Genomic DNA, 7,294 nt, shown 5'->3' on the forward strand with positions numbered 1-7,294 from the left:
ATTGTAAATAGAGCTGTGATAAACATGGGGGTGCAGTTATCCCTTTGATATGATGATTTTCATTCCTTTGGTATATGCCCAGAAGTGGAATTGCTGGATTGTATGGCAGTTCTACCTGTAGTTGTATAAGAAACTTCCATAGTGTTTTCCATAATGGCTTCACCACTTTACAGTCCCACCAACAGTGTAGGAGGGGTCCCCTTTCTCCGCATTCTCACTAGCATTTATTATTCTGTCTTTTTGAGAATAGCCAGTCTAACTGGAGTGAGAAGATATGTCAGTGTGGTTTAGATTTACATTTCCCATATGCTGAGTGATGTTGAGCATTTTTTCATGTGTCTGTTGGCCATTTGAATACCTTCCTTTGAGAAATGCCTATTTGGCTCCTTTGCTCAATTTTTAATCAGGTTATTTGGTTTTATTTAACTGTTAAGTTGTTCGAGTTCTGTATATATTCTGGATATTAATACTTTGTTGGATGCATACTTAGCAAATATTTTCTCCTGCTTTGAGGTTGTCTCTTCATCATTGTTTCTTATGCTATGCAGAAGCTTTTTAGTTTGATAAAATCCCATCAGTTTAATTTCCCTTTTGTTGCCTGTGCTTTTAGGGTCATATTCATAAAATCTTTCCCAATTCCTACTTCCTAAAGTGTTTCTCCTATGTTTTCTTTCAGGAGTTTTATAGTTTCAGGTCTTATATTTAAGTCTGTAATCATTTTGAGTTGATTTTGGTATATGATGAGAGGTATGGGTCTAGTTTCATTATTCTACATATGGATGTCCAATTTTCCCAGCACCACTTATTGAAGAGGTAGTCTTTTCCCCAGTGTACACTCTTGGTGTCTTTGTGTGTGGGTTGATATATGGAATCTTTATTCTGTTCCATTTGTTTGAGTGTCTGTTTTTATACCAGTACCATGCTGTTCTGGTTACTATAGCTTTGTATAATTTTAATTCAGGTAGTGTATGCCTCTGGCTTTATCTTTTTTGCTTAGGAATGCTTTGGCTATTCATGGTCTTTTGTTGTTCCATATGAATGTTAGGATTATTTGTTCTATTTCTGTGAAGAATGACATTGGTATTTTGATGGGGATTGCATTGAATATGTAGGTGACTGTTTTAATCCATTTTGTGTTGCTATAACAAATACCTGAGACTGGGAAATTCATAAAGAAGAGAGGTTTATTTGGCTTGTGATTCTGGGACAGTTGGATCTGGCTCGGGCCTCAGGCTGTTTCTACTCATGGCGGAAAGTGGCAGGCAGCCAGTGGGTACAAGCAGATCACATGGTGAGAGGAAGCAAGAGAGAGAGTGAGGAGGTGCCAGAGTCTTTTAAACAATCAGGTCTTGTGGGAACTAATAGAGTGAGAACTCACTCACTACCCCACCTCCCCCAGGAAGAGCATTAATCCATTCATGAGCGATCCTACCCCTTGACTCAATCAGTTTTCAACACTGCCACATTGAAGATCAAATTTCCACATGAGTTTTGGAGGGAACAACACATCCAAACTCCATCATTCCACCCCTGCCCCCCCCCCCAAAACTCATGTCACTCTCACATACAAAATACAGTCATTCTATCCCAACAGTCCCAAAAGTGTTAGCTTGCTCCAGCACCAACTTAAAAGTCCAAAGTCCAAAGTCTCATCTGAGACCAAAAACAAAAGTCCTTCCAGCTGTGAACCTGAAAAACAAAACCAAATTTATCTACTGCCAAGATACAATGGTGGAACAGACATTGGGTATACATTTCCATTCCAAAAGGGAGGAATAGGCCAGAAGAAAGGAGAAACAGGCCCCAAACAAGTCCAAAACCCAGCAGGACAGACATTAAATCTTAAAGCTCCAAAATAATATTTTTTGATTCAAAGTCCTGCATCCTGGGCACAATGGGGCATTTGGGCCCCCAAAGCATCAGGCAGCCTTGTTTCCACAGCTCTGCCAGGCACAGCCCAGTGGGCCATGCTGGTGCCTATGGCTTTTCCAGGCCTGCGTTGCATGTTACCAGTGGCCCCAAAGTTCTGCTGTCCTGGTGGCATCCCTGCTGCCTTGGCTCTACTAGACGTTTCCCTGGTGGGAGCTTTCTGTGGGGGCTCTGACCCCACTTTCCTGCTCAGCATTGCTCTAGTGGATGACCTCTGTGGTGGCTCCACCCGTGTCAGGTCTCTGCCTGGGCCCCCCAGGCTTTTCCACACATCCTCTGGAATCTGGGTGGAGGCTGCCACACCTCCACTGCTCTCACGTCCTGCCAGCTTGCAGACTTAACACAATATGGACGCCAATAAGGTTTCGGGCCTCTACTTTCCATGGCTGCTATACAAACCACACTTGGGGCTGCTCCAGCCAGAGCAGCTGGGATGCAGGGAGCAGGATCCCAAGGGCAGCTGCATTCCAGGTCTGTCCTCCAGGATAGCTCAGTCCTTCTAGGCCTCAGGGTCTGTGATGGGTGGGGCACCCTTCCAGGCTTCTCAAATGCCTGCAGGGCTTTCCTCTCATTTTCTCCACTATTAGCATCTGGCTGCCTCACCGCCAAGATAACGTATTTAGCAACCATTTTATCTGCTTCACCTTTGCATTGTTCTCCAGCTCTCCATTTCTTTACAGCATGGCCAGGCTGCAAATTTTCCAAATCTGTATACTCTGCTTCCCTTTTAAATTCTGGCGTTATGTCATGCCTTTGCTGCCATAACTCAGAATAGGCTGTTAGAAGTAGCCATGCAGTGCCCTTAATGCTTTGCTGCTTAGAAATTTCTTTGGCCAAATGCTCTGGTTCACAACTCTTAAGTTCCAACTTCCACAAAGTCCAAGGGCATGGACACAATGCAGCCAGGTTCCTTGCTATGGTGTAGCAAGGGTTATCTTTTGTCCAATTCCCAATAAGTTCCTCATTTCTATCTGAGACCTCATCATCCGCATGGCCTTTACTGTCCACATTTCTATCAGGATTCTGCTCACAACCACATAAGTCTCTAAGACATTCCAAACTTTCCCTCATCTTTTTGTCTTCTTCTAAGTCCTCCAAACTCCTCCAACCTTTGCCCATTACCCAGTTCCAAAGCTGCATCCACATTTTCAGGTATCTGTTTAGTATCACCCCACTCCTTGGTACCAATTTTCTGATTTAGTTCATTTTGTGTTACTTTAACAGAAATACCTGAGACTGGGTAATTTATAAAGAAGAGAGGTTTATTTGGCTTATGATTCTGGGACAGTTGCATCTGGCACGGGCCTCAGGCTGTTTCTACTCATGGTGGAAAGTGGCAGGCAGCTGGCAGGTACAAGCAGATCAAATGGTGAGAAGAAGCAAGAGAGAGAGAGAGAGGAGGTGTCAGGGTCCTTTAAACAATCAGCTCTCACGGGAACTAATAGAGTGAGAACTCACTCACTACCCCTCCCCCAGGGAGAGCATTAATCAGTTCATGAGGGATCTGCCCCCATGACTCAATCAGTTTCCAACACTGCCATATTCGAGATCAAATTTCCACATGAGTTTTGGAGGGGACAACACATCCAAACTCCATCAATGACTTTGGCTGGTATGGACATTTTCATGATGTTAATTTTTCCATTCCATCTTTTTGTATCCTCTTTAATTTCTCTCAACAGGGATTTGTATTTCTCATTGTAGATATCTCACATCTCCTTGGTTAAATTGAATCCTAGGTATTTCATTATTTTTGTGATTATTTTAAACACTACTGATTTTTGCTTGTTAATTTTGTATCCTGCAAATTTACTGAAATGATTCATCAGTTCTAAGATTTTTTTGGTAGAATCATTAGGTTTTTTGTATATATATCATCATGTCATCTGCAAACAGGAACAGTTTGACTTCATCTTTTCCAATCTGGATGCCCTTTATTTCTTTCTCTTGCCTGATTGTTCTGGCTAGTACTTCCAATACTATGCTAAATAGGGGTGGTAAGAGTGGGCATTCTTGTATTGTTCCTGCTCCTAAGGTAAAGACTGAGCTTTTCCCCATTCAGTATGATGTTGGTGATGGGTTTGTCACATATGGCTTTTACTGTGTTGAGATACTTTCCTTCTACACATAGTTTGCTAAGAGTCTTCATCATGAAGAGCTGCTGAATTTTGTCCAATGTTTTTCTGCTTGTATTGAGATAATCTCATGATTTTTGTCCCTGGTTTTGTTGATGTGTTCTATCACATTTACTGATTTGAATATGTTGATCCATCCTTACATCTCTGGGATGAATCCCACTTGGTCATGGGGCATAATTTTTTTTTTAAATGTGTTTCTGTTGTTCCATCTTTTTGTGTCCTCTTTAATTTCTTTTTAGAGTGATTTGTAGGTCTCACTGTAGTGATCTTTCACCTCCTTGGTTTGGTTATATTGATTTCTAGGTATTTTATTTTATTTTGGTGACTATTGTAAATGGGCTAGTTTTCTTGATTTTCTTTTCTCCTAGTTTGTTATTAGAGAATAAAAATGCTACTGACTTTTGCATGTTGATTTTGTATCCTGTCTGCCATGTTGCTGAAATTGTTTATCAACTCTAAGTGTTTTTTTGTACAGTCTTGAGGCTTGTCTACTACTTGGATCATGTCATCTGCAAACAGGGACAGTTTGACTTCATCTTTTCCAATCTGGATGCCCTTTATTTCTTTCTCTTGATTCATTGCTCTGGCTAGAACTTTTATTACTATGCTAAATAGGAGTAGTGAGAATGGGCATCCTTGCCTTGTTCCCATTTTTAAGGGAAAAGCTTTCTTTTCCCCATTCAGTGTGATATTGGTAGTGGGTTTGTCATGTATGGCTTTTATTGTGTTAGGATATACTTTACTTCTGTGCGTAATTTGCTGAGAGTCTTTACTGTGAAGCAATGTTGAATTTTCAAATGCCTTTTTTACATCTATTGAGATAATCATATGGCTTTTGTTCTTGGTTTTGTTGATGGGATGTATCACATTTATTGACTTGTGTATGTTGTACCATCCTTGCATCCCTATGATGAATCCCATTTGATTGTGGTGTATAATTGTTTTGTTGCATTGCTAATTCTATTTGCTAATATTTTATTGAGGATTTTTGTGTCTGTGTTCATCAAATATATTGGCCTATAGTTTTCTTTTTTTGTTGCATCTTTATCGGGTTTTGGTATCAGAGTGATACTAGCCTCATAGAATGAGTTTGGGAGAATGACCTCTGTTAAAATTTTCTGGAATAGTTTGAAGACAATTGGTATTAATTTCTCTTTATAAGTTAGGTAGAACTCAGCAGTAAAGCCATCTGGTCCTGGGCTTTTCTTTGTTGGGAAACTGCTGATTACTGCTTCAGTTTTGTTGCTTGTTGTGGGTGTGGGATTACCTCGCACTGAAGGCAGCAGTGTGGGTAACTGCAGTTGCCTCCCTGCTGTCTGCAGTCTGCAGCAGCATCGAGGTTACCTTGTGGGGGTGGCAGCAGTGCCTGTGGCTGCAACTACCTCTCTCACATGTGTGGTGTCCTTGGTGACAGTGGGTTTACCTGGAGGTGGCAGCAGTGGTTCCAGTGGCTGCTGCTGTCTCCCTCACATCTGTGGTGTTCTTGGCAGCAGCAGGGTTACCTCATGGGGGTGGCAGCAGCACCGGTGGCTGCAACTGCCTTCCTCGTGTCTGCAGCATCTTTGGTGGCAGCAGAGTTAACTCGTGGTATTGGCAATGGTGGTTGCACTTGCAGCTGCCTCCCTAGTGTCTGTGGAGTCCATGGCTGCAGTGATGGGCCACCTGCAGGACTGCCGCTCTGTGCAGAGCTGCTCTGTGATGGGCGATGGTTCTGAGACTGGGCAATGGCTCCAGTGACTACAGCAGCAGTGGGCCCATTTCGATCTTCTTCGGTGGGAGGAATACACCTTGGGCACTTCTAGTTTGCCACCTTAACGGAAGTCTCTGATTTCTGTGTATTTTTTTCTGTCAACACACATAATTCAACTATCTTACTAGTTCCCATCATTTTTCAGTCGATTTTAGGATGATGATTATGTCATCTATTATAGTTAGGAAGGAAGGGGCATGGACAACATATACCACTTACATAACAATGCAGCATGTGGCTCGGTTTTAATGTTGTTATGGATCCATTACAATATTCACCTATGGTTAGGGGTGGAAACTTGGGGTGGTGTAGGAAAACTTTTAAAGTGTTATGAACCACAGACAAACTAAAATCAATTAGAAAGTAAGCCAAAGCATCTTAAAGTACACCTTTAGTTATTAGGCGATAATATTCAATTTCTAAAATCTAATTAAATGCAGCTTTTTAAAAAATACAAAATATGCCAGTTTAGTTATATTTATTGAATAAAGTTAACAAATGGGTATCTCTTAGAAATGAGCTTGTGACTTTTTTTTAAAAGGTCATTATGAACTTAATATACCTGTCTATTAAACACCTCAGTATTTCACCAAATTAAAAACAAGAATTATATCAGAAATCTGAAAGCCAAAGGAAAAGAGATAATACAACTAACAATGGCCAAGGGGTTCTCCAAGCTGCTATTTGAAGGTCATAGGTTTGAGGTAGGAATTACCAAGTTTTCTCTTGGAAAATTTCTGTTGAGCACTACTAAAAGATGATTTGTAACTCCAACACTAGGTGACTCCAGGAGAGGTCTTGTAGTAACAGCAGGAGTGCTGACTAAAGATCTGTGCTGCTCTTCCTCCACAAGAAGTGGGTACTGAACAGTGCTAGCCTCTCTTTAGCCCTGTGAAGATTAGAATAGACAAATGCTTAGTATTTCATTTTTCCCTAAATGATTCCTAAATGATTTGCACTCTTAAAAAAGTTGCCATAATAGTAAATGGAACTTCCCGTTTATTTATTTATTTATTTATTTATTTTTAAACTACTTTTTTTTTTTTTGTCTTTTTCATGACCGGCACTCAGCCAGTGAGTGCACCGGCCATTCTCATATAGGATCCGAACCCGCGGTGGGAGCGTCGCTGCGCTCCCAGCACCCCACTCTCCCGAGTGCGCCACGGGCTCGGCCTGGAACTTCCCGTTTAACAATGTATTAACACTGAAAACTTACCAGAGCATAACTACTCTATACAATTATATGTTTAAAATCATTCTTAAAAAGTATGCATATTTCTAGGGGGACTCTGAACAAGTAACTTACACAAAGTTGGGAACGGAAAGGGCTGTCAAGGATATACAGTTTACCAGGTAAGAAAATGCTCTACTTAGCAGATAATTAAGGATGTCATTAGAAATACTTATTTCTAAGGGTAACTGTTTCAGATTTACTTGACTGTAATAAAAATTTCACTGTGTATAAAAATACCAAAAC

This window comes from Cynocephalus volans, chromosome 10, assembly GCF_027409185.1.
Source record: "Cynocephalus volans isolate mCynVol1 chromosome 10, mCynVol1.pri, whole genome shotgun sequence".
In the NCBI taxonomy this organism is placed as follows: domain Eukaryota; kingdom Metazoa; phylum Chordata; class Mammalia; order Dermoptera; family Cynocephalidae; genus Cynocephalus; species Cynocephalus volans.